This window comes from Aptenodytes patagonicus, chromosome 16, assembly GCF_965638725.1.
Source record: "Aptenodytes patagonicus chromosome 16, bAptPat1.pri.cur, whole genome shotgun sequence".
Taxonomy (NCBI): Eukaryota; Metazoa; Chordata; class Aves; order Sphenisciformes; family Spheniscidae; genus Aptenodytes; species Aptenodytes patagonicus.
In genome coordinates this window covers 3,181,236-3,206,951 of record NC_134964.1, presented here as the reverse complement: position 1 = coordinate 3,206,951, position 25,716 = coordinate 3,181,236, and the positions used below count along the sequence as shown (strand labels likewise).

At 46.0% G+C, this 25,716-nt stretch overlaps 1 long non-coding RNA gene across 1 annotated transcript; it reads right to left on the bottom strand.

The window, feature by feature from the left end:
• Positions 1 to 5,688: 5,688 nt before the first annotated feature.
• Positions 5,689 to 25,525, bottom strand: LOC143167862 (uncharacterized). The gene is made up of 2 exons (XR_012996608.1): positions 25,330 to 25,525; positions 5,689 to 7,303 (listed from the first exon to the last, which is right to left on the bottom strand). It is a non-coding gene; the product is annotated as an uncharacterized LOC143167862 (long non-coding RNA).
• Between the last annotated feature and the right edge of the window lie 191 nt (positions 25,526 to 25,716).

The following is a 25,716-nucleotide window of genomic DNA, read 5'->3' as shown; positions in this document are numbered from 1 at the left end:
TCCTCTTCTGATGTCCCGTCAGTCAGACTGCCTGGCCAAGGGATCATGCTGTACATCTTCAAAGAGAAACATGCAATACACAGCATTTTGGCAAAGCGGGCACTGGTCTAACAAGCATGTCTTTAATTTACATGCTGCAGTAATGCCCCTGTGGCAGCAGGAGTTCCCCCGACCTTGAGGCACTGAACCGGGTGATCCCACGGGCCCCTCGGGAGGGCTGGGAGCGACAGCCGGTGCCCCCGGCCAGGGCCAGGGGCTCACAGGGCTGCTCTGCTCTTAGCACAGGCCAGGAGCCCGGGGCTAGGAGCTCTGCACTGCTTGTGCGAGCGTGAGAAAATGTAACTGGCCAGTCATCAGGTTTGGAAATGGGGGAAAAAAAAGGAGGCTGATACTGAAGCTTTTATTTCAACAGCTAAACTGAGGGCCTTCCCTCCTCCTCCCCTTATGGGAACTGGCAAACTCAGCTCTTTAATGGTAGAAGCTCATCTCAGCCTTGCCTATAAATAGATAAATGAGATTCCTCCTGTCCCAGTGAGTAATTCTGACATCCTCCCGTTGCCTCGCAGAGAGCTGAGTCACAGGCACTCTGCACTCCAGTCCCTGCATTACTTACATGGTCTCAAAGGAAATTTTAACACATCCAATGAATCATCAGGGATTGGATCATGTTTAAAGTTATTCCATTGGCATTTCCCTTCTATTGTAGCAAGTCTGCCAACACCTAAAACTTCAGCTAATCTGGACTCAAAATGCACTGAGGAAATAGCATGTTGACATATACAGCTACTAATAAAAATAATAAAAAAGGTCCTTTTAAATCTGCATCAATAAACAAGTGACTCTTAGTGGATTCCTTTAGCGCTTTGGACCTGCTAATTTTGTCAGACTGCTTCCTTGTTTTGTAGCTGCTTATTTAAAGGAACTCAAAGTTTGAAATATTTTAATATTCAGTCGTTAGGCCCCTAATTTAATCTCCCGCAGGTTTCCTGCCAAAATATTATTTGCACTGAGATGAAGCTTGCAGCCCCATGCTCATTCTCTCACAGAGACACACACATTCCTGCTCTTACCCATGATAAAAATAAAATGCCTGCAAAGCAGAGACAAAACCAGAGCAGTGTTAAGTACAGAACACAGAGCAGTAATATGCTGCTGTACAAGGCGTTGAGCTCCAGCCTGAAGCAGTTATCTCCTGATGGGGCATTTTCACTTGTTACCTTTCCTCCTCCCAGACGGTACAGTGTGGTCTGATTGGCTCAGAGGCAACACAGCATTTGAAATCAGAGTATGTCTCTCTCTCTCCCTCAGAAAACATCTGGAAGAGTGGAAAATTCTCCAGCAGAATTTGGGAGCTGTGAAACAAATATAAAAATATTTCTCTCTGTTGGTTTACTGGCTTGCCTTTCGTATCTTAGAACTGGTTGGGACATTTCACTCATTATTGCCAGACTCTCCGTTTCAATGAGAAATGCTAACATTTGCTGGTTTGCTGCTGTGGTTTAGCATTCTTAGACCTAAACCCTGGCTTGTTCTTTTGATAACCCTAGGAAATCTATGTCTTACTTAAATAACATTTTTCTAGTGCCTTTTCATCAAGCAATTCTTTGCCTGTGCATAGATTGTTAACAAGCGTTTGTTCAACACATTCCAGCATGAGCTGCAGTCACTCCATGAGATACTGTGTCTTCTGCTCCGAGGCTCATCGGGTTATTTATCAGCCCAGCACAACCTTGGTTGCCAGTTTTCTGCCAGCTGTTAACTATACAATAGTATTGGGAAAAAAATCAGTTCTGGCTCTGCCAGTGGAATTGGATATAATTCAGCTACCTGTTGACAAATGATTTGTTTAACAGCATAAACTATAATATTTTTATAGCTGACAGTTTTCACCCTCCTCTGCAGCTGGAAAAACCTGAGGAATTCCCAGAAGTTCCTCACTCGTGTCCTTTTCAAGTTTTCTTATAGTAATGCCTTGTACTGTTGTCTCTGTGCAGGAAAAGACATCCTTAATGGGCAAATCAGTGGTGTCAGCATGATGCTGGAATAGGGCAGCTGCATTAATTGGTGCCACTCAGCTTCTTGGTTGGCCTTCTTCCCTGCAGCGGAAAACCCCACTGGACGGACAGGCCGTAGAGATGCTCAAGGACAAGTCAGAGGCCTGAAACCAAGCCAGCATTTCTGTAAAGCATTAATCACCCTGTGCGGGGCCGGGGGGTGGGAACAGGGAGAGGGTGCACTGTCTCTCGGCATGCACATGTTTTCTATCTCAGCTTTGTTTCAGCTGGATCTTTCCCACTAGCGCATCCTTCTTTAACACCTTGTACTCATTTATTGCGAGGCTGTTTAGCAGCACAAATCAATTAAGTACTGGAGAAACCCACTGAGACAGACAGAGGTTCCTATCTCTGGCTCAGCCAGGGTGGGAGGCACGCAGAGGTTAAGCCTGTACTTTTTGCCACACAGCGAGCGAGGGTGGAGCGTGAAGCAGCCCCCAGCTCACCTCCTGCATGGGTTTCAGCCTTCCCCAGCACCCTCAGTGTGGTTCCACCATGCCGAGCCCTCCCGACTCACAGCTGCTGCTGGAGCTTTGAGGGCCCTGTGGAGCTGCTTCTCTGGCATCAAATAACCATGCAGCCAGAGAGTGCCAGCCTTGCTGCAGTGCTCCGGTGGCCTGCCTTACCCTGCTGAGACTGGCCGGCAGGGCCTCGTTAACGGAGCTATTCTTCCAGGGCTCGGCTGAGCCAGTCCTGAGGTGCCCGGCTCTGTGCTGTAACTGGGACGGGGTAGAGTCAGGGCCTCTGAGCTCACGTACACGTATCCTGCAGGATCCTCCATCAGGAGATTACCTGCTCCTGCCAAGGAAAGTCACTACTCAATGGAACAGCTAGCCACTGGCCAGAGGACAGGCAGGGGTTTAAGAAGTAAAAGTCAAAAAATGTGAACAAGAACAGAGTCAGAAAAACTGAGAGGCTTTAAAATAATTGTTTGGCTGGCCTTGTTCCAGCTGCAGCACCAGGCTTAGTGTGCAAGTGTGAAAGCTCACTGTAACGTCTTCAGGCTGCCTGCCCTGCGGGTAGGCTGGCTGTGGCGATACACCACTGCTCTCTGGTTCAGGTTGGGTTAGAGCTACTTATATACATCACACACTTCGGAAACAGGAGCTAATAATTCAAGCCACGTGACATAGCTGATCCACAACATAAAGGAAAAGAAAGCCTAACCAACCAATTCCTGCTCATGCCTTTAAAACGTCCATGGCCAAACTCTACTTCATGAGTGTCTCTCAGGAGGGCAGATTCTGTAGGACATGTCCTCAGCTCACAGAAAGAGACCATTAATCATTACTGTGCCTTGGTCCCTGGCTATTTTAATCACTGTTGAAATACACATGCAGTTCCCACTCCTAAAAATGGTATTTGACTCCAATGCACATGATTTCCTTTGGCTTCCTTTCCCCAATTAAGAGCAAGCCATAACTACTTGGAAGTGCACACGCTGGAATCCATAGATTTGCTTCTCATCTGTCATGGAGCAAAAAAACTTGGTACTACATGTAGCATAAGATCTGTGCTGCCAGACATAAATATCAGAAGATACTGTAACCAGCAGCGTGGTATGAATGTGTGGCGGCTGGTGTGCTTACGTGCTGGTGGCCAAAACCTGTCCTATGTAACGGAGCACTGGAAATGTCTTTGGACCCTACTGTATCATTAGTCCTTTCCTGTGCCACTTTATTATGTAATGATTAAAAATGCCTCTCGTATATGCTGGCACTAATTAGAGGATGTCAGTCTGTTGTGGGAGAAGTGAATGACTCATCAAAAGTGGATGAACTAGGATTATATTTGTAAACTGTAGGCTGTAGAAACCAGTAAGTCTTTCTTCAATTTTTCCTTTAAAAATGCTGAACAAAAGTCACAGGAAGTTTAAGGAGAAAACAGATTGCTCATCCACAGATTCAGGAGCACAGTGAATCCTTGTACTTCTCAGCTTCTCTCATGAGGCAGATGAGCAGCCTGAAGAGTCTGGGGGTGTGCAGAGGAAACTCCATTGCCTTCCCTTAATTGCAGACTAATAAATAAATGCATCATGCCCACCTCCATGGGCTTACCGGTACCCTAATTTATAAACTGGATTGCTACAACTCTGAATTTCTCTGTTTGCATTCTTTGTATATGAACATGCTGCTATTGAGCTTAAAGAACCAGTCTGAATTTGCATACAGAGACGCTAAGTGAAGGTTACAGGAATATGAACTTAAAAAAATAGGGAACGTTTTGCAGGTTACACCAGTCATCAAGGATCCCTTCAGTGTTTGTCACACTGTGTCAGGTCATGGGCGCCATGACAAATAGTCAAGAGGACTACCGGCAATTATAATGTGGGATTTAACTCATTACACCTGACAGCATTATTTACCTGGAATACCACAGATCTTTTTTTCTTGTATCCTTAATAGACAGGAAAGAGCATGTACTTTTTTTTTGTCTTTGTTTTTTTTTTTAAGCTGCATATAAAGCAGCATCAGCCTCAGTAATGAGAGGACTTTCTATCTGCCTGGCTTTCAGTTAGGAAGACAAATCCTGCTACAATGACATAACAAAGTTTTCAAACTTGATGTTGCAGAGAAAGGCACGCACACAAGTCAGCTGTCCTAAATCAGCTGATGAGTTTGTGTGCTTAACTTGAGACCCAGGGAAGTTTGTTCACTTTGTTGGGGATTTGTTTTGTTTTTCCTCTTTAAAAAGTACCAAATATCAACCTTTGAACCCCAGGCAATACAAACTGGGCACCAGAACAGGGTCCAGCTCTTGTGAAGGCTGGCACAGCCATCCCATTGGAGAAGTTGCTGGTTCTTTCCCACCAACTCCTGCAAATGTTTTCTTAGTTAAACATGGCCAATTCTGGTCCAATTAAAAAGGCAAAGCCCAACAACAACCTGCTAAAGCTAAAGGTTCCTTGAGAGCTTGGATTTCTTCAGTCTTGCTGAAAATTAAATGTTTAAATTGTGACAAAATTTTGCCTAAATAACCATATTTCTTCCGTGAAGCAGCTATTAATCAGAAACTACAGCAAAGTACCAAAGGGCTTCAGTAAAAGAAAGCAACAAATTTGCCTGCAAAATGTATTTCCTGCACTGGTTTAATTCTGTTCATGTGGCTGACATACAATTTCTGTTTGATTGAATGTACCACATTAAACTATGCTGGACAGAAGTTGTGAACTGAAAGCAGCTGATAATATTACAGGGCAGCTCAGACAGTGTCCCCTGCAGAGAGAGACTCCTTGCAGCCTGGAACACCGGTGCTTGAAAGACATTAATAGAATTGCTTGTACTTGAAGAGCAATTTGATTTTTTTCTTTTCCCTGTTGGGATCTCACCCTGCAACCTTTGCTCTTTGCTGCTTCGGGTCTATTCTTTGTGGGCTGTTGTAACACTGTTACCAATCTAGATGCTGTGTGGCTTAAGTTTAGTTCGTCCGCTGTTACCCATTTTTCAGGGAAAGAATTGTGTGCATGCAAGTACCAGGGTGTTTTATTTCAGTAGGCTCTATTTTAATGTTCATACTACTTAGCATAGACTAGGGATGGCAACTTCAAGGAAGCCTGGGGCAGAGCTTAAGTGCGGTAGAAACTAATGGCATCACCTGAGATCAAGTCTGAAAAAAAACCATGATTGCCTGCATGTACTTTTGAAAACACCTTTATTTTAGGTATATTGCTGCATTTTTCCAAGCCAAATTGGAGGTGCTAAATGACACTGAACTTTCAAAAAGAAAACCCAGCCAAATTTGTCCTTGAAATCTGAGTGGCTTAGCTTGGGCACAGAGAAATGGACTCATGGGTCTGCTGAGAACGTCCTAAAGTGTTAAAGAGGGGCAAGCAGGGTTGGATCCCACCTGCAGGATATGCAGGAGGGATCCTGCATATGAGCCCCTGTCCACGGACCAAGTGTCCCTACAGACCTCTGCTGCACCTACCCTCCACTCTTGACAGGCAGTATGGCAACTGGAGGGGGATGTGTATGACCTGTGCGACTGGGAGAGCTGTTTTGGGAACAGATAGGATAAAAATAGGACCAAACCCCTGTGCTCTCCTGTTCACCACATGCAGTCACATACACAAAGGGTTTCGTCCACAGAGGCCCGTACATAAGCGGGAAATTGCAGCTTGCAATAAGGTACAAGACACAAGGTTATAAAGCACTGGAACAGCTTGTCAGACATTTATATAGGCAGAGTTCCCATAGCATGTAAGAAAAAGATCCATTCATCAGGGCCCTGGCTTCAGGATGAATTGCAGGAGTTGCTCTATGCGCATCCTCTGTTAGAGATTCAGACTCGTCCCTCTGACTTTAAAATCCATGAGTGGGTTCCCTTCGTAGTGGCAGAGCTGAGATAGGAAGTAGCTGGGGAGGCATATTCCAGTATTTCAGAGCAAAAAATGTGTTTATTTTAACATATAAATATTCTTATTTTGAGTAAGGTGGTGATACTAAAGAGAAAAATTGTAACTCAGAAACACATCCAAAAAAGTTACAAACCCTCATTCCTGATCTTCCTGTTTTCAGCACAAAGAATAGCCACTGTAGTAGGTCATTGCTCCGCAGCCTGTTGGCAGTTGAGGTGATTCGGTCCAGTTGGTTTGGTAGGTATCAGAATCAGAACAGATGATTAAACTAATTCCATCCACACACCTTGCCAAGGAAACATTCAAGCCCTTCCATCTTGTTTCAGTATCAGATGAAGACATGAGAGTTGCTAGATGAAGAAATCCTCGTGGAGAGAGGCAGAGGGTCTGGGGCTTCCTACGATGGGGCAATCTCAGAAATCAAAGGTGACAAAGCAAGAAGTCCTGAAACAAACAGTTCCAAAAGTGGCACGTTCCTAGAATCAAGCCGCAGGGAACGATGCTGCTGGGGCAGTTCTGTGGGACCTTGAGCCGCCGGAGTTTCTTTGGTCCCAGCTGGTTGAACAGTACCCATCCTTAACTGATAGTAAGGTGCCTTTCTTGTGCCCATTGTCTTGTCTTATCTAGTCACACAGTGATTGGGACAAGGATTGTCTTTTAGGGCTTGCTTACACAGAGCAGTTGACGATTCTGCAATAGCTACGGCAGGATGACTTCATGTGAACACACTCATTCCACAGCGGCTGGTACAGCTCCTGATTCATACCACACCTTAACTGGCGTAGCGTCAGTGTTCCTTACAAAGTTAAGCAAGACCTGGGACTCAGTTCAGGGTGCTAGTCACTTCTCGTTTACAAAGAATTCAGCTTTAAGAAAAGCAGTTGAAATGCTCCTGAGAATAACAAATAACAAATGAGTAAATCTTGCTCCAGAGCCATATTACCCAATTAAAAATAGGTAAGTGATGTGTAAAGTAAGTCTATGTAGGCACTGTAAAAAAAAAAAAGCATGCATTTCTAATCTATTGGCATAGGCATATAAAGCAGAATTAATTGATAAACATATCAATTAATTTATAAACATTGTAAAAGCCTTAAACAAAGCCTTTTCAAAAGGGTAATGAGTAATCCAACCAGACAGTGCAACAGGGACTGTTGCTGTTGTGGGGCCAGATTAATTTGACTATCCATACCCCTAGGTAGAGTTATTAAAGGATAAAAGCTTTGAGCATTGTTGCAGAGTTCAATGAAAATAAAAACTTTTACTCAACATATAGAAGCTCTCAGAAATGCAAATGAAGTGTTAGAATGCATAAAGATGGCAAATAATTGAATATTACGGTTCTGTTTAACAAATTGCTTCTTTGCATGCAATTACTGCATCCTGGTCTGATCTGAAAAATGAGAGTAGAAATAAAGCTCAGAGAAAGGTGCTATGGATGAGCAGAGACCTGCAATGACTTAGAGCAGTTAGCTGAAAGAGGAGTAAAACAGGGAACTGGGGAAGGGAGGAGGAATGGTTTGGGTAAGGGCTCTTTCTCTGGTGTTGGGTTGTGCATCTCTCCGGTTGCATTTCACTCTGGTGGGGGGGAAATGCAAGACAGACACAACAGGGAGGGAAAGCACTTGGTTTGTTTCATTTCCCCTAGTTCTTTGTTCCAGTTCTCATGCCCTGAGCTTCATACAAAGTACACGCTCCATACCACAATTCACAACAACACATCTTTTCAGCTCCACTCCAACAGAAACGCTTTCCCCAGCCTGAAACACTGCTCCGACTTGCAAGCAAGCCTTCCCAGCAGCAGGCCTGCCCTTCCACGCTTGCCCTGCCCCAAGCGCTAGTGCTTTCCTTGCAGGCCTCCCCGTGCCGGAGGTCACAGTTGACCATTGCAAGAACAATAAGGATTTTTAGGGGCATTATGACTGGGTTAGTAAAACACAGCTGCCCCTGAAAGTCCCTCATTTTTCTTGCTGCCGCTCAGTCCGTCCCTAGGAGGGCAGAGGTCTGACAGAGTCCTTTCTCTCCCGCATGGCTGTGCCATCTGATGCTGGCACACATGGCTTTGCTGCTATGCCCAGTAACCGCCCCAGTCCCGGTGCCCAGCCGTGACACGGCCAGCGGAAGGTGCGCAACTGCTTTGTCATCCCTGCAGGCTCCCTCCTAAGCAAACGCTGTGCTGCGTTTCAGTGTAACGCCAGATGGCTCGTCTGTCACTCGGCAGAAATGCCATCAAACAAAGCCTGGCACAGCTAGCTGCAAGCAGCCCTCAAATACCCCAAACCACTGGGGCAAAAGGAAGTAACACCTTGTCCTGCACATACACGCCGTATTGGCAATCAGATGAGTGCTGGCGCTTTGTCCAGAAGAAGTGGAGACCCCAGGCCTGACCAGGTCGTTGTGCAGGCAGCACTGCACATCTTGCACTCGTGCATCGTAACCTGTGATCCCCAGGGCGCTTAGAGCTGCCTGGCTGCAGCACCCAGCTCCCAGCGGGAGCAGGTCACACCCACTTACCCAATTGCAGAAGCTGTTGCTTTTAATTTATTAATAAAGCTGGGATTTTAATTAGGGAATTACTACTGATTTCTCAACAACTTTCAGCTTAAGTAATATCTGAAAAAGATCTATAGGTTCCCTACTAAAAAGGTGCCAAGTAGTTAGCTGGGAATTTTCAACCCTCACTCACAAGTCCTCCTGGAAATCCCAGCCCATCCCAGCATGTCCTCAGGGCAAGGAGCAACACCTTCCTTTTAATTCATCAGTGATTTGAATTTTGATGGAGGTGGACTCAACAGAAACCATAGGCAGATTCCCACAATTCTGCTCTGTTGTTTCCCCATGAACTCTCTGTCTGTAGGGTGCTGGAACAGGCCCCATCCCCGTGGTAGGTTTGCAACTGTCCCTGCAAGCTGTCGCCCTTGAGAGGGACTTTGTGACATGTTCAAGGGCTTCCAGGGCGTTTGTGGCAGAGCAAGGAACCCCTGAGGACTCTCAGGGCTTTTCTCCCCCCCCCCCCCCCCCCCTTTTTTTTTTTTGCTTGCAGTAAAGACATCGTGTCCCTCAGCAAAGGACCCTTTTCCCCATTCCCAGTTACAGGCTAGGAAGAACAGGAGTGGTTGAGTGTCTGTGAAAACCTGCGAGGTGAGATGCGAGTGGCAGCACAGCGATCGCGCAGAGCGCAGCTCCCCCTCTCCCTGCCTGGGCCCAAGTGCTTGCTGGCCTCAACCGGTGTGTTAACATTCAGCTCCAAAACAAAGAGGCTGAGTTGCCACGTTCAGCCGCACAGAGCAGCATCTTGTTTGGAGTTGCTGCAGTTCAAACATGCCATCTCCAGGGACACACACGGCAGGCTGGCGTGGCTGCTCTGCACGCAGTGGAAATGCTGAGGCTTGGGGCAGTCACAAAGATCCCAGCCATGTGCAACACAAGACAAATATCCTCACCCGTCCTAACAAGGGATGACACTCCACAGTAGCAGGCAACCTGGCATCCAAAAAAACCCTGCAACCCTCTCATTATTGTACAAAACTACAACTTATTTTCATTTAGAATTTCTTCTAAGGCTTGCAAGTCAAATAAAACCAAACCCTGTGCCGCGATTTGGTAATAAAACATGAGCCACGATTCCGATCCAAATATTATTTGCAACTTTGAAAAAATTACAACAGCAGTATAATAATAATTAAAAAAAGCAGCAGCCCACTGAATGCTAATGACGTTGGTGTCCTAAATGAAGCATAAAAGCCAGAGCCTGCAAGAAGCAAAGCATGAGTCAGAGCGTCAGCAGTCCCACACTGAAAGCAGCACTCACGGCTGCTTCATTCATTTAAGGAATCAATTCCTTTGTAATGAGCATCAAGTAGTTTTTAGGACTAAAATTAAAATGAGATGCATGCTGTTATTATTTTCAAAAGTTTTTTTTTCTTTTTTCTTGGATTGACAATAAACAACTCTTCGTAGTTGGAAGGAGCCCCAGGCAAGGACCCGGTCCCCGCAGCACTTGCTGTTGTACTGACATGGAAGAAAATCTGATGAGCCCCTGCCCCAGGGAGACCACAACCTCCCCAGCAGCCAGGACCCCACCACAAGCAGAGAGCACACATCCCAGGTACAGAAAAGCAGGTAATCGCAGTCATTGCAGATTTCAGCCTGGGTAGGCTATCTCACCCCTGATTTTATTTTACTGGCATTGGGTCATAGGCAGATTCCAGCGAGGATGGATGTGTGTTGCTCCAGTGAACCCCTTTCGCGGAGGCTTTATGTGTTCCTTCTCGGACTGCAAAGCTGGCACGAGGCTGTGTGTGCTAGGAGAAGAGGGGAATATTGCCCAAGCTGCTCTCAGCTCCCTGCCGCCCCACTTCCACTTCTAGATAAGGCACAATCAGATTTTAATCATCAGAGCATAGATCTCTAGGTTAAACTGATGTTATCTGGGTGATTTGGAACTGGGTCTTTTTGGTGTGTTGGATTTGAAACTCAGAAAATGCAAGAACAGCACAAAACCAAACTGAAGGTAAAAAAATGACTGCAGTTTCTAGAATTCTTCCAGCTTTAGTCATCGAAGGGGATTGTTAGAAACAGACAAAGGGCTGTTTCCCTTAATTTTTTTAAGTGTGAATTTTCTCTTGACAGTTTCCTTTCAGAAACAAAAATTGAAAACAAATTGTCCTATACACAAAACAAAGGGACAGACCCTCAGCTGGAATGGACTGGTATTACCAAATGAGTAACACCCACTCACAGGAGAGACTCTGGCCCCTTTAACAACAGCTGCTGATCCTGCCCTGCCCAGACAAGAGCTTCAGCCTCTGGTCTTAGATGGCAGCAGCAGCATTGGCTCTAGGTAGCTTGAAAAACACGAAGGGCTGCCTTCAGAGCAGCTGAAAACGCACCAGGGTTCCAAGGGCTCTGTGCACTGTACACGTCCCAAACCTGGAGCTGACTCCAGGTGCATGAGCCAGCGGACACAACAGCAAGAAAATAACTGATACCAACGTGGCCCTGAAATTAATGAGCTGCTTTGGAGAAATGCTGGCAAAGCAAGCTTCCAGAAACCACTTACATGCGGGGTTTACTTTCTGAAAAGAGGCTTGTCTCAGATTTTTCTCTCAAAACCAAGATTGGGCTGATCACCATCTTGAAAATTATGAGAGGTCCCCAAGAAAATATTAACTCTGCAGTGTAGGAGAATGAATGCATGACTAACTGTGATCCACCCCAGCCAGTCCTGCCCCCGAGAGAGACTGCGGCACAGCACAATTGCACCCAGCATTTGGGAAATGCCATCAGCCGTGAACAAGTTACTAAGAGCAGCAGTTGTTGGCTCTGGGTCCTGCCAGCACAAACTATGACTCTCATCGGGCTGTCCTTTGTGCAGGCCCAAGCATGCTCCAGAAGTGCCCATATTAGCTGGGTTCATTAGTCTCCCTCACCCACAAAAAAACAAAAATACACACACTAGGAAAATTCAGGAATCTCTCACTTTGCCAAGGAACAGACGACGTCCCCATTGCTGCTGTCCCCAGCAGTGAGAGCTGCCCAGCCTCTGCACGGAGTGCTGAGCTCCCTGTCCTCATGGCTCCAGCGGAGTCCCCTGGAAGACCCAATGCACAGGAGGGTGCACTGCACCGGGACCCGAAAGTGAACAAACACCTGAGGACTAATGGATGAGCACCCATCCTCCGGGGCTGACAAGGGGTGAGTTTGGCCACGTGCATTTTACATTTCACTTCCTTTGCAGTCCTCAGTTTGGAGCGTCACTTCTCCTCCCTCCCACCCCCCCAACATCCGCAGAGGAGCTGGAAAGCCAGTGTTATTTTTAGGGGATGGTACATTTAGGCCCTGTTAATCTTGACTGGGTCCCTTTGAAAATGACAAGGTTGGATAATCAAACACATTACGCAGACTTTCCACGGAGGCCGCTTTGAAAACGAGCCTCCCACCATTCAGCAACAGAGGCCAATAGTTCGAATAGTAATGTTTGATGCTGCACTGACTTGCCTCATTGTGGTGACCTCACTAGCATTTATATGCAGAGGCCTCGGAGAACAAGGAAATTAGAGCAGCTAGCTGACTTTAAGTATATAAAATAAAACACTTAGTCATCAAAAAGTCTTCTAGACGCTGCTGCATTACACCCACCTTGAGTGGCAAGAGACCATTATCTGGCTCAGGCTGGCAAGGAAGAGGATGGCAGGGCTGCCTGGTCAAATCGCACGGCCAAATGAGCATGTTGACAAAACACACCCAGAGCAACTCAAAAGGGAGCTGCTGGTGTGACAACTAATGTATTAAACTGGTTGGCACAAGGAAGGGGACAGGAAGGGAGAACGCTAGGAGAAAATCGCCGGGGAGGAGCTCTGGCGAGAAGAGGCTACATGACTGCTCTAGTAAATTAACCAGGGCACGACCAACCAGCCCAGTCTTGCCACAGCTGTCCTATTAAAGTCTCTTAGCCACCAAAAGAAGGGGGGGCCACATCCAAACAGCCTATTGATAATGGTCCCTGGCCCATGCTGGCTTTCAAACCATATCCCGGACTGGCTGGAAGAGTCCCAGGCCAAAGCTCTGCCCAGGACCATGCTCAATACACAGCCATCAGCTGTTGGGTTTACTAGTGCAGCTGTAACCCAAGGGTATGGCCCCGGCACAGGGCACAGCAGAGCTGGAGAAACCCGAGCAGGTTGGTAGGTGTACAGATAGCAAGGAGCAGTGCAGAGATGCTTGCCGGGTCCCAGAGGAGTGCAGTACCGCAGAGCTGTGCCCGGACTGATCACTGACAGGAAAAGCAGCCGCGCTGCTGGCATCACCCTGCCAGTGCTGCCTCCGATTATGAATCTACCTAAACTTTGACCAGCGAGTTAAGAGAGAAGCTGCCAGCCAGAGGCTGCCCGGCTTGGGCTTTGCTGGAACAGAATCTGGTCTGGCTGGCATTGAGGGAAGCAAAGAGCTATAGGAGAGCAGCAGGAAATTGCCAAGCAAAAGGGATTTTTAAATAATTTCACTTTAAACAAAACTAAGGCATTACCATAAAGTAAATGGCCACACCTTGCTACTTACGTGGTTCTGCTAACAAGACCAGCTTTTCCATAGCTATTCAAATGTAATGAGGCCTGGGTGCCTAACTAACTCTTTTAAGCTCATTTCCAAACTCCAGCCAAAAATCACTTTCTGATTCACCACTTTCTCAGGCACACCAGTATTTAGAGAACGCCTGCAGGCGGGTACTATGCTGTACAAAGTACATAAGCACATGTTTAATTACTCCGTGGACCAGGGATGTGATTAATCATATGCTTAAAGTTAAGCATATGCTTAAGCATGCTACTGACCTGGAGCTTTAAGTGGATCTATCAGGTATTCTGGTGCTCCCCATTTTCCAGTTTTTGGGGCTCAGTAAGTGGAAAGAATATAAGAATATTCCTGTGGTCATACACTCCAGAGAACTCACCCAAAGTCTGGTTCCTGACTTCTTTTTTTTAAATTACAACTTTTGTACCTATTCTTCCCATGTTCCCACCAATACTGATTATGGTTATGACAATAGTATGTATATTATCAGAATGTATTAGCATTAAAATATGAGCTAATTATTATAATTCACAAGCTTTTAAAAAGCTTTGAGCTCAGTTTTTACTTTGCCTGAATAGGGCTTCAGGTAAGAACTTACATTCATTTCATTTGCACATTTTGGGGATTAGTTCCCTTATGTCTGAGCAGTGTACAAAGTCCTAAAAAAAATGAAGCATACCATTAAAACTATTGCCCCTGCTAGCAGTGGACTCATCACATGGAAGAACTCAAGCATAAAATATGCATCAGCTATGGGTGGTCACGTAAATTCACATTTCATTAGCCACCGCGTACATGATCCTTGGGATTTTGTTCACTGCGCTTTTCCACCTTTCCAGCAAAGGCTTATTCCTAGTTCATCATAATTTCAGGAAGGTCAAATTGTATCCATTCCCCAGGGAGGAGCAAGCAGAGGAGACTGGGACCTGAAAGCTCCATTTTTTTTTTTAATACACAACTGCCTCTTTTATGACTAAGGAAATACCCGCTCAGGGAGGTTGGATGGACCGGACAAGAGCCACTTCTCGAGGCAGCCGTGTGACCCGTGTGCACTGCCAGCTGGAGCATCGCAAACTCGGGGAACACCCATGCTCCAAATTCACCCAGTAAAAATCATTTAATATTGACAAGCCAAGAGACTTCAATTAGAGCAAAGCATGCGCAAATCAATTTTCAACAACCAGCTGAGAGCACACAGGATTTGATTACAAGAGAGGAGGCACGTGTCTCTGAAGGAAGCCTTCTTTGAGGAAGAAAACAGATACAATAATTGATAAACGTTTTGGCTGCTCCTCCTAACTAATCCCATCACATGTTGTTTATTGCCAGTGCATTCATGAAAAGCGCCTATTTTGGCTACCAGGGCACGCCAGAGAAGAGAAGAAAACACGGTCCCCAGAGAGACAGCTGGCCGAGCCCGGGTGCCCTCACTCTTCTCGCAGCAGTAATATGGTGACCTCGAACTTCTAACGATGTTGTTGTCTGCTTAAGACGGTGGTCTTCTGTTGTAAGTTTACAGCTTTCTTCTGTACAAAATGTAGTACAATCTTCCACAGAAACGAAGCCTATGTTACTAGGGAACCAACCCTTAATGCTGTAGGTTTGGGAGAATTCACATGACTTTTTCTCTCATTTCAGCATTACTTCACAGTGGTAACTTTGAAATGTTTTTGTAAAGCGACCAGATTGCCAGATACAGGTTCAGTAACCACTGGGAATGCCCATTGGTTTTGGGTCCAACCCTATATATCCAGAAGCTCCTTACCAGCAGTAACTCACAGGACCACCCCCCTCATTTGCTGAATGTCATTAATTAAACTAGAGAGGATTTGGCAACATGAAGTTGAGCTAGTGTCCTTAAATTTGCTGATGTTTTAGAGCCATAAGAATAGGTTAGAGAAACCCAATTCACTTGCCACATAGATTGAAGGAAAGTCACAGCAACGTTCAGAAAAGCTGACTTGTGTAGACACGCACGGGTGCCTGCTGGCCTTCAGTGCCTGACCACCACAGTGACTTGTGACAGGAGCAGCTTCGTACCCACAAGTTTTAGACATCTGATACCAAAGCCATCAAGCACATCTAAGAGTTAAGTGAAACGTGGTTAAAATCCTTACCATTTGCCTAAGTTACCTCTTAGCATCTGTGACTAAAAGTTGATTGTACAAACTACCTGTGATTAGGATAAGAGCAGTACTTCAGAGGGTGCTACCTCCCACCTTCAAGTGTCGAACTAGCCCAGTGAGACACACTGACCCTGGAGCCATCCCTCCCTCCCCTCTGCCTCGAGAGAGCCTAGACCAAGAACCCACTTTTTAGATAGATAAAGTTAAATGAACTCCATCCTAGGTCAATTAGGAACCATTTTGCTGGATACTTTTAATGAGATATTTTAATGAGAATGGGGTGTGGTCAAAGCTCCTCCAGTGTCCGGGTTTATCACTGCTATTCAATACTGCACGGGGTGCACATGAAATGCTTGGGAAAGGCGGAAATTCTATCCCTTTAAAAATGCTATTAATGAACAAGAGGCCTTGCTCCTACCCCTGCTGTGATTAATAAGATTTTGGTTTGTCAGAGCTGGACTCGGAGTACTTTCTGTGGGCGTACGCAGGTATTTCTCCTTTGGCCCTGACAGACTATGGACATTACAGACCGTAAGCAGCAGGCACCAGGACTGGCTGGCAAGAATATGCTGAGTGTGGAAAGCTGGTGCCTTTTCTGCCTGCTGCCTGGTGCTCTTTCTCATTTGACTTCAGGTCAGCCACCATCATCAATGTTCTCAGTTTTGCTTTTATTTTCAGCTCTTTTCTTTCCTGGCTGTCAGGTAATAGCTCAGCAGTGCTGCTTACACTCAAAGCCATGCCTAGAATAGTGAAGTTGTAGCAAATTTCATTTTAAAAAAAACCAAACAAGTATTTGGCCATATCTTTAGTTGCTGTGGAAATCATTCTGGTGGGAGAATATTTCTGGAAGCTGTATTGGGATGTACTACATTTCTTTCACCTGGACTAAAGTGTGGTGTGGATTTACTCAAAGGGGGAAAGGAGAGACGAGCTCAGTCACCATGTCCGTCCCGTTCATCTCCTGCGCACTGCACAGGCCACATGCAAGAGAGGCACAGGTAGCCCTCATGCAAATCTTCCCTCCTCGGTGAGATCCTGGCTGCATGAGCTGGGTCTCTAAAAACCACTCCTTATGTTTGTGGCCCATCAGGTCAGGACTTCAGGGGGAATAAATCGGTGCAACTCCACTGCAGTCAACGCTCATGCCCATTTACACCAACTTACAGCACAGCCCACTGCACTTTGCAACAGCCTCATTATATGCATTTTTAAGCACTTAAACCTGTGCTTGCTGCCTGCAAGCAACTGATCATAATTCAGCATTAATGTAACGCTGGTAGCTAGCTAGTTATAAAATACTTCCATTTGGAAAATGCACTTCAAAGTTAGAAAAGGTTTGAAAGTTACAGAATTTCCAAACATTTATGAACATACCACTCTAAAATGATAGAAGTGCTCATGGCTGTTCATCCAAAAACACTACCAGTCACCAAAATTAGAGTACGGGACAAATCCTGAGCTGTTGCAGATCAGGATATCTCCACTGGCTTACAGGAGATGTTTTACTTAGCAATGGGCACACCTGCTGTTTCTTCGGAGAGCTGTAAATTCATTCTGTGATGTGGACAATCTACAAGCCCAATTTATATTTTAAGATTAAGCTCCTATCAGATCTTTTGAAATGAAACTACAGTTCGTGCTCTTTTTGAAGGCAATAATATCTTAGAAGTATAAAGACATTCAAAACTTTATGTAACTAGTATTACATAACACCTTAAACCGGCTCACGAGCATTTTCCTTACTCTGGATTTATTAATTTTTATTTGGAGCATGTGAAACAACGCACTATACAAGTGCAGTTACTCACATGGGGCTGGGTTGGGGGGGAAAGAGTTCACTCCAGTGGAAATTCTAAAGTGAGAAACCTATTGCTATGTTTGCAAAGATGTCTGCAAAGAAACACTGTCAGAAAAAATGTTGTTTCATTGTGTCTCACTGCCCTTAATGGCCATTGATACAGAAATTAAAGTCCTGGAAGGAGGCTAGAAATAGTATTAGTTTCAAAGGCTGAATGCATGCAGAACCTCCGACTGCATATAACATTCATGTCATAAATGTGTGTGAATGTTCTCATTCAGGCTATAATTTGTTCCCCAAGGAGATGCAAAACTAGCTCAAATATGCTACATGCGAACCAAACTCGTCCAATGAAGCGAGTGCAGTATGTGAATCCTGGAGCTAAATTTAGGCTGAGACTTGGAGTAACATAATTCTAATCTCAGTGTAGCACTTTGAGTTGCAGCTAACAAACATTGTGAAATGATTCAGTGAAGTTCTGTTCCTTTGTTACAATCTATTTTGGATGAAGTTTTGGAAGCTCTTTACTAACTCAGATTTAAGAAATTCAGCTTAAGTTACTCAGTTGAATTTCGTTGTTCAGTGCAATTGTTTAAAATAAATTAATGTAAGTTGTTTTTAAAATGTAAATTCAAGCTGATTTTTGGGTGCATATGATAGTTCATGTGAAGCAGACACTCTTAATATATTGAAAGCAATATGTAAAATACCATTAACTGTACTGCGGAATAATCCACAACACTGAAAAAAAATGGATACTGTAAATATCTGATTAAGTTTTTTCACAAATTACATTATTTGTTTGGTTTCATGGTCTAAAGTAAATTAAAATGGGCAAGCTCATTTGTGATTAAGCACCTTTCTGTTTCTTGTTCTGTACAACTGTTATAATTGCATGGGAATGTTTTCCTCCTCCAGAAATATTTCCTTCAAAATTAACAGATGAAGTCATGATTATACAAAATAAGTATCTTTGTAGTCAAAGCAGATTTTGTAATAAAAAACATTTTAAATACAACTGAGACTTCAAATCTACTTTTATACTATCCTTCAGGTGTAAAATACACCCATAATGGTAGAATTGAGGAAACTTTTATCTTTCATGAAATACCAAAATAGCATTTAGTTTTACATCGAGCTTATTTTAACTGAACTACATTCAAATTCTTCTTTATGAAACAATCTCTCTTTTCATACAAGATTTTTCATGCATATTCTGGCTCCAAAGCTCCAAATCAGTTTGCCACAACTTGTTTCACTGGAATTCATCAAAAGACTAAAAAGCCAAGCGCCAAGGAGCTGAGCTCCTGGCCCCAGCGTAAACTGTCCTACCAATCACCGCCGCCTGGAAAGTCCCAGTTCTCAGAATTAGCTGATGTTTTAAACAAGAGATCATAATCAAAATCACGATTCCTGACAAAGTCTCAATACTTCACTCTATAAATTCTTAATTCATTTTCCAGCATTTGTAGGTTGCTGCTAGCTCCACCCTCTCAAATATCAGCAATTGCTGCTGCTCTTAAAGAAAATTCCGTTTTGGGGAAATGCGATATTATTCCAGATGTTTCAGCACACAGCTATTCTGCCTAACCCAACCTGATCGTCACTCTGCAACAAAGCTGAGCGTTAAACAGCTTCTGGAATTTATTCCTTAAACTACTGCACTTGCATATTTAAATTTAACCCTATTGACAGTATCGCGTTCAAAAGCGCTGTACTTTGTAAAACAACAGAGCCACTCCTAAATATTTTTTTTTTCATTTTTTTTCCAAAAACATAAAACCATGACTAATTTTAGCAGGCCTTTGGGCCACTTGTAGATTAGTTCCTACAGGCTGCTGATTGAATTAAAGTGTTTTAAATTTTATTCCTCACCATGTTTTAAAAGTTATCATGCAAAGAGATCTTGCTGAATGAAATCTGCTCTCAAATTTTATTGTTTGAGGAAATTCCATACTTAGAACTGCAAAAAAATGTAAAGTGCATTTAGAGAGATTCGAAACAGCTGTAAGAACTGGTATATCACTATTTCATTTAGTCAAGATTTCACCAGGAAAGGGACGGGAAGAGTCCCTGCCCTACCTCCAGCTGTACAGGACTGATCCTTTCACCAGATCGGACAGTTCAGGGTAACGTTTGCTCCTCAAAGTAATGCCCGAAGCAGCGTGCATTCCTCCGCAGTCTGTCATCTGCACTGCAACTGTCCGAGTACTGTACTGTAACTGTCTGAGCAAGGCTCCAAAGCCTTGGTCAGATGGGACACTTTGTAATTAAAATAATAATAATGAATGACAACACTAGCAGGCACAATCTAGGAGTCAAGACTCCAGTCCTGGACCTATAAATGGTGTCACTAACAAATCTGTGTTGGGAAAATACTCAAATCCTGCATGATGCCATGGAATGTGGGCACATCATCCACCCACGTGGACGTTCAGGACACCGTGAAGGACTTTCTGCCAAAGGAGAAGAACAACAAAAGGCCCGTTGCCTGCTGCCACAGAAGGGAAAAACACAACAGCCTAACCCTCCTAAACCGATAGGCCAGTAAGATCCAAATAAAATCCAAGAATTCTATACGAGACCAAATCTACCAAGCAACGTCTTGGAAATATTTTGATTATTCAGTGCTAAAGAAATATGCCATGAATCCGTAGTCCATCAGTTAGGCAGGGAAGAGGAAGCCGTCTCCGGACCAGCATCACCCCTGGCTCATTTTCGTCAGTCTGCAGCCACATGATTTCTTTTCCACACTGTCGCTGGCTCACGCTAAGGTTCACGCAAATGTGCAGACTGGCGATGGGATTTGAAAGACTTATTCTGCCCTCAGCAAGGAAGGGTTTCCCTGCCCCAGCATCAGACACTCCCCTCTTTGGGATCCTAGCAGTTGTAATCCTCCTGTTAGTACCACCGCATGCACACACACCCTTCTCACTCGCTCCCTCAAAGCAACTGAAGCCCGGTAGAAAGCAGAAACACTTCTACCAAGCAAAGATCATACCCGGCAAAGGGAGACAGCACTGTGCCTTGCGAAAGCCACGCAGATGCCACCGATCTTTCTCATTTTAACAGGGACGTCGCTCGGGCTGCAGGAAGCAGCTGAAGCCTCGGAGGGGTTGTTCCCACCTGCGGACCAGCACAAGCCGCCCTGCAGCCTCTTCTAGGCTCTCCTGCCCTCCTCCTCTCCCCTCTGGGATCTGCCACGTTTGGGTCCCCAGGAAGGGAAGCGATGAAATCAGCAGGAGCTGGAAGGATTTTCTCAATCAATCAGGCCAGCAGTGGGAAGGGAAAAGCACATTCTCTTCCATGTCTGGTTTGCCTCTGTGCGCTTAAGAGCTGGCACAGAGCACACCCCGAGCTCAGGGTTTGCCATCTGCAGATGGGGCCAAGGGCGGAGGGGAAAGCATCTGCAAGCTGGGTGCATGCTGGATGCTTCACTCTTACAAAATTTAGTCCTCACTAAGGGTGCAAGGCTCTAACAAAAGCGTGTCCAGTCTTTTATGAAGGGTCTGTACTGAACAATCGAGCCGATACCAGGCACTGTCTGAATCTAACCTGCCCCTGATTACATATATTTGTAACCCAGACACCGCAGACTTGCTATGCTCTGTGCCCTCCTGCAACTTAAAATACAACCCTGGCTTGAAGGTCTCTATTTGCAAACACAGAGGAACAGCGGTTCCCAAATTGCAGGCAAACATTTGACTTCACTCAGCAATTCGAAGAATATCCTGCACGAACCCCACCCTTCTGCCCAACAACTCAAGCCCTTAATGCCTAGATAGTTTTCTTTCAGGCCTTATCACAGATAAAATATGGCCCTTTCTTGTTGAAGAAGTAGAACCTGCCAAATATTTACCAACTCTTTCAGAAGGCTGCAAATGTCACTCCTACAGTGTAATAAACTTCCCGGAAAGGCCCTGATAAATAGAGAGCCTCGCTGTACTGCCCAGAACTAGTTTAGTGTGGCCTAAGTATTGCCAAGTCTGACTGACGAAGAAAGCATATTTGTACACACAGAAAGATTAGCAAGAGAGGCATAAAGTTTAGAAGTAAAAATAAAACAAAGCCCCATTATTAACCGGGGAGGGGGGGAATAATTGAGACTGCATCCCAGAGAGCAAAGGACATTCTGAAAGCTTCAGAGCTAAAACAGTAATTTAAGAGCTTGTCCACAACTTGCAGCAGAAGCTTAAACTATCTTCTTTAGCATTTGGAAAGTGCTAAACCGTGGCCGACCCCCAATCCAGCCTTCAGAGCAATATTATTTAAAAATAAAATATTTTTACTTTGTAATTTGACCCACAAAAAGTCATTTGGGGCATGAGGGAATGTTCCCTTCCAGTCTGAACTTTAATTCAGAGAGAATGTTTAAACTCAACAGTGTAAAACAGATGCTGAGAAATACATCTGCGTTGCACTGTATGTTCTTTGGGGCACAAACAGAAGTTGGAAAGCGCCTGTCAATGCAGTATGTGCGGCTACGATCTAAATAATCGCTAATAATGTAGATGAATGGAGAAAAAAATACACTCCTAGTATCAGCAAGTCTGTCAACAGAGTTCTAGCAGCTATAAACAACTACATCTACGCTAGTTCAAACAGATGAATGTTGCTTGAAAAAATGTGTCCTTTCACCTTGGCAAATGCCGTTAAGACAAAAAAAAAAAAAAAAAAGGATTTCTAAAAGTGACTAAGGAATTGGAAGCTCAAATGAACACATTTAACAAGTCCTGATGACCATAAAATGCTGAGCACTCACTCCCTACAGAAGCCAGGCTTCGACTGAATCTTGAATGATGCGCTCAAATCAAAAGACAGTAACTCAAATTATGCTATATAGTGCTCCAAAATAGGTTTTGGGGGGACAAAACTTGCCAGAGTTACTGGAAGAACCCATTATTGCTGGAAAAAAAACTTCCAGATTATGTTAAGCCTGGCAAAAGCTAAACCCAGCAGTTTACCCAGCTTTACAAAGCAAACCACAATTAAGAAAATCTCCTAAGAAAGGGAAAACTTCAGTTTAGCCTACCAGCTAGTCCAAGAGCCTGAACAGCAACACAAACAACCTCAACAAAAATCGCTGCTTGCCAGTGACACCTAAGAAGTTGTACAAGAAGTTGGAAGGAGCACGCTAAAGAGGCACGGAACTCTACTCCCAGTTCCTCCCTTTCACACCATCAGGTTTTAATGTTAATGATACAGCTCCGCGTGCTTAAAGTATTTTTACACTATGCTCGTCGTCTTGTAGCTCCGTCTTGTTCCAGGGCGGATGATTAGAATCAGATTTCTGTGATTTCACTGCAGATTAATTTTGTTAAGAGCTACAGATCTGCAGGGAGAAGAGGGCTGCAAATAAGCCAGCGGAACGGTCTCTAGCGGCGTTCTCTCCAAAAAGGGTAACAGTATTTTTGCCTTTACTCCTTACTTTCACATGCTTTTCCTTTTTGTGGCCGCTAGACAGCTCTTTGGAAAAATGGGCATGCAGGGAAAAGAAACGTGCAAAAAATCTTCCTTTAAATTTTGGTTTCAAAGCAAGCTCCCAACCAGTACTTATGAATAGGTACATAAAGAGAACAGGCCCAAGGCAGACCTGACTGCGCCTGCTGTCCCCGAAGTCAAACAAGCAACTGAGGGACTGCACACAGAAAATAATTCTGATATAACAAGGTCTGTATGCCCCGACGCATGTCAGAGGAATAGCTGTTAATATACATTTTAGTATGCTGCGCACAAGTGTTTGGATATAGAGGGCTGAAGAAGAAAAAAAGTATGCAGAGGTCTGTAATACCATTTGCAAGTTTTTCCTAATTGTGAAACACTAAGTAAATATTGTTATTTTTATGGGCAAATGCTACAGAATACAGCACTGAAAACAGGGTTTGTCTGCAAAAATCTCATGGGATCAGAGCATAAAAGTTGTGTGGAGTGTGTAAATGTCTGTGTACACACATGCAGAACGCAGACTCCCGCAATGCTACATCAGAGAGAGAATTAAATTCTAAGTGGCTCAAAAAAAACACACAGGAAGATTTTAATTTTCCATTTGCTTTTCTAGACGTTAGCCATGAGAATACTGTTGCCACTTGGCCTTTTTCCTTATTTTAGTCCGTATCACTGACTTTACAAGAAAGAAGTAAAAACATCTCTACATAAATCAAAAAAAATGAGGACCCTCAAAATAATTCTAATCTAAGAACTTAAAATGTAATGTAACATAACAGAAGGGCACAGAAGTTATAAATACGATGCTATATAAGCGAACAGTAATATACACACAGAGTTGTGTATATACTGTGCCCAAAGGAGCACAAACCAGTCTCCAGAAGCGCAGTGTGCCGAATCGAAATCAAATAATAAGGAACACTGGAAGGGTGGGGGGTAGAAGCACTTAGGTGAATAAGAAGAGAATTACCGGGAGCCAGGCCACTTGGTATGTGTGTGACTAGATTTATTTATTAAAAAAAAAGGGGGGGAGGAAAAAAAGGGAAAGAAAAAAGAAAACAGATGTGTTTTCTGAAAGTGAAAGCGGCGAGAAGGATGCACATGGCCTTGCAGGAGCGAAACCCGGGCGCGCTCCCTGCTAAAGCAGGGCCCGGGCACAGCGTCCTGCGGCCGGGCCCGCAGGGAAGCCGCGGGGATGGCCGCCAGCACCGGTAAGACGCCCACGTTTAAGGCCCTTTCAGAAGTGGAAGAAAACAAAATGCACTTACAGTTCGCGGAGAACCAGCTCCGTCCTCTCCCTACGGCCCGCCCGCGGCGAGCCGGGGGCACCCGCCGGCCCCAGCATGAAAGCGGCGGTCCCGGGCTCGCCGGCAAGGGCCGCCCGAGCAACGCCCGCCGGTGCCGGGCCGGGCCCCCGCGTCCCGGCGGGAGCGGCCCCGGGCAGCGGCGCCGCCGCGCTCCGTCTTCGCCCGCTGCGAGCCCGGCAGGTCCTGGGAGCCGAGAACTGGGACTTTGTAGGCCAGTTGAAGACACAAACCTCTCATCTCGCCCGCAAAGACCCAGCCCTCAGCTCGCCCATCAGGCGCAGGCTGCGATTTCTTATCGCTATTTTTTAATTGTACTCCTCTCTCTGGCCGGTGCCCACCGCCAGCGCAGAGCCCCCGGCCCCCGCCCCGGGGCCACCCCCTCGGTAGCAGCCACCGCCCCCGGCCGGGGGAGGCAGCGATCCGCGCCGCCCCCTCCCCGAACTTGCGAGCCGGCCCGGCCCGCGGCGGGGCGAGGCGGCCGGCCCCGGGTCCCGGAGCCGCGGGCTCCCCGGAGCCAGCCCCGCACCTCGGGCCGGGCCCGCAGCCCCCGGGCCGGGCTCCGCAGCGCACCGTGACTCGGCACCGCCGAGCCCGATCCCGCGGAAACTTCGTAGACGGGGAGAGGGGAAGCGAAAACACCCCGTACGCTTCAAACGGCCAAAAAAGCCGGAGCCCCTCCGTTACCTGCTCTGAGTGCGGAGGGAGCACGGGAAAGAAGCTGCGGGGGGACCCTGCGGCCGCCCCCCCCTCCCCAGACCCGCAGGTCCTCGGGAGCACAGGAAGGGCTCGGGCTGAACTGCGACCAAGTGGGGAGAAGCAACGGGGGGCGGCGGCGGTGCCCCTCTCGCCTCCCGCAGCCCAGTTGCTCGCAGGCGGTATTTAAGCCGGTATTGATCACGTTGGGATTTTTTTTCCACCCTTCCTCTTTGCCCTTGCAAAAGGCAAAATTAAAAAAAAAAAAAAAATTAAAAAAATTCGTTGCCACAAGGGACATTGCAACATTTCTCTCGGCTTTTCAAACGCTGCGTTTGCCCCGGCGAGCTTGAAAAGTCCCGACCCAGCAAGCAGCAGAGGAGAAGTAGGGGAAAGAGAAAAAAAAACCCTAAACACCCAAAAGCAGCAATTAAAAAAAAAAAAAAAGCCAAAAACCAACACCCAAAAACCATCAAACCAGACAGAGGCGAGCTGCTCCGTGCAACGTTAAGGCGCGATCCCGATGCGGCGGAGTTTCTGTCCGGCGGCAGACACACATCCCTCGAAAGTTTGCTCCACGTGTTGCGGCCGCGTCCCGGGAGGGTCGGCGCGGCCCGGCGCACCGGGGCGGTGCGGGCCCGCTCCGCCGCTCCCCGCCGCTCCCGCGCCGTTTAAGGAAGCGGCCAGTCCCCACCCCTGCGCCGGGCAGCTCCCGCTGCAACCCAGCTCGGCAGATCTGGAGGCTCTCCCAGGCTGCCCTCCCCACCCCCTGCCCTCCCCGACGCTCCGCTGGCCCATCCGGCCCCGCGCAAGGCAGGAAACGGCCGCCGCGGCTCCCGCCGCTCGGTGCCCGCCGCCCGGTGCC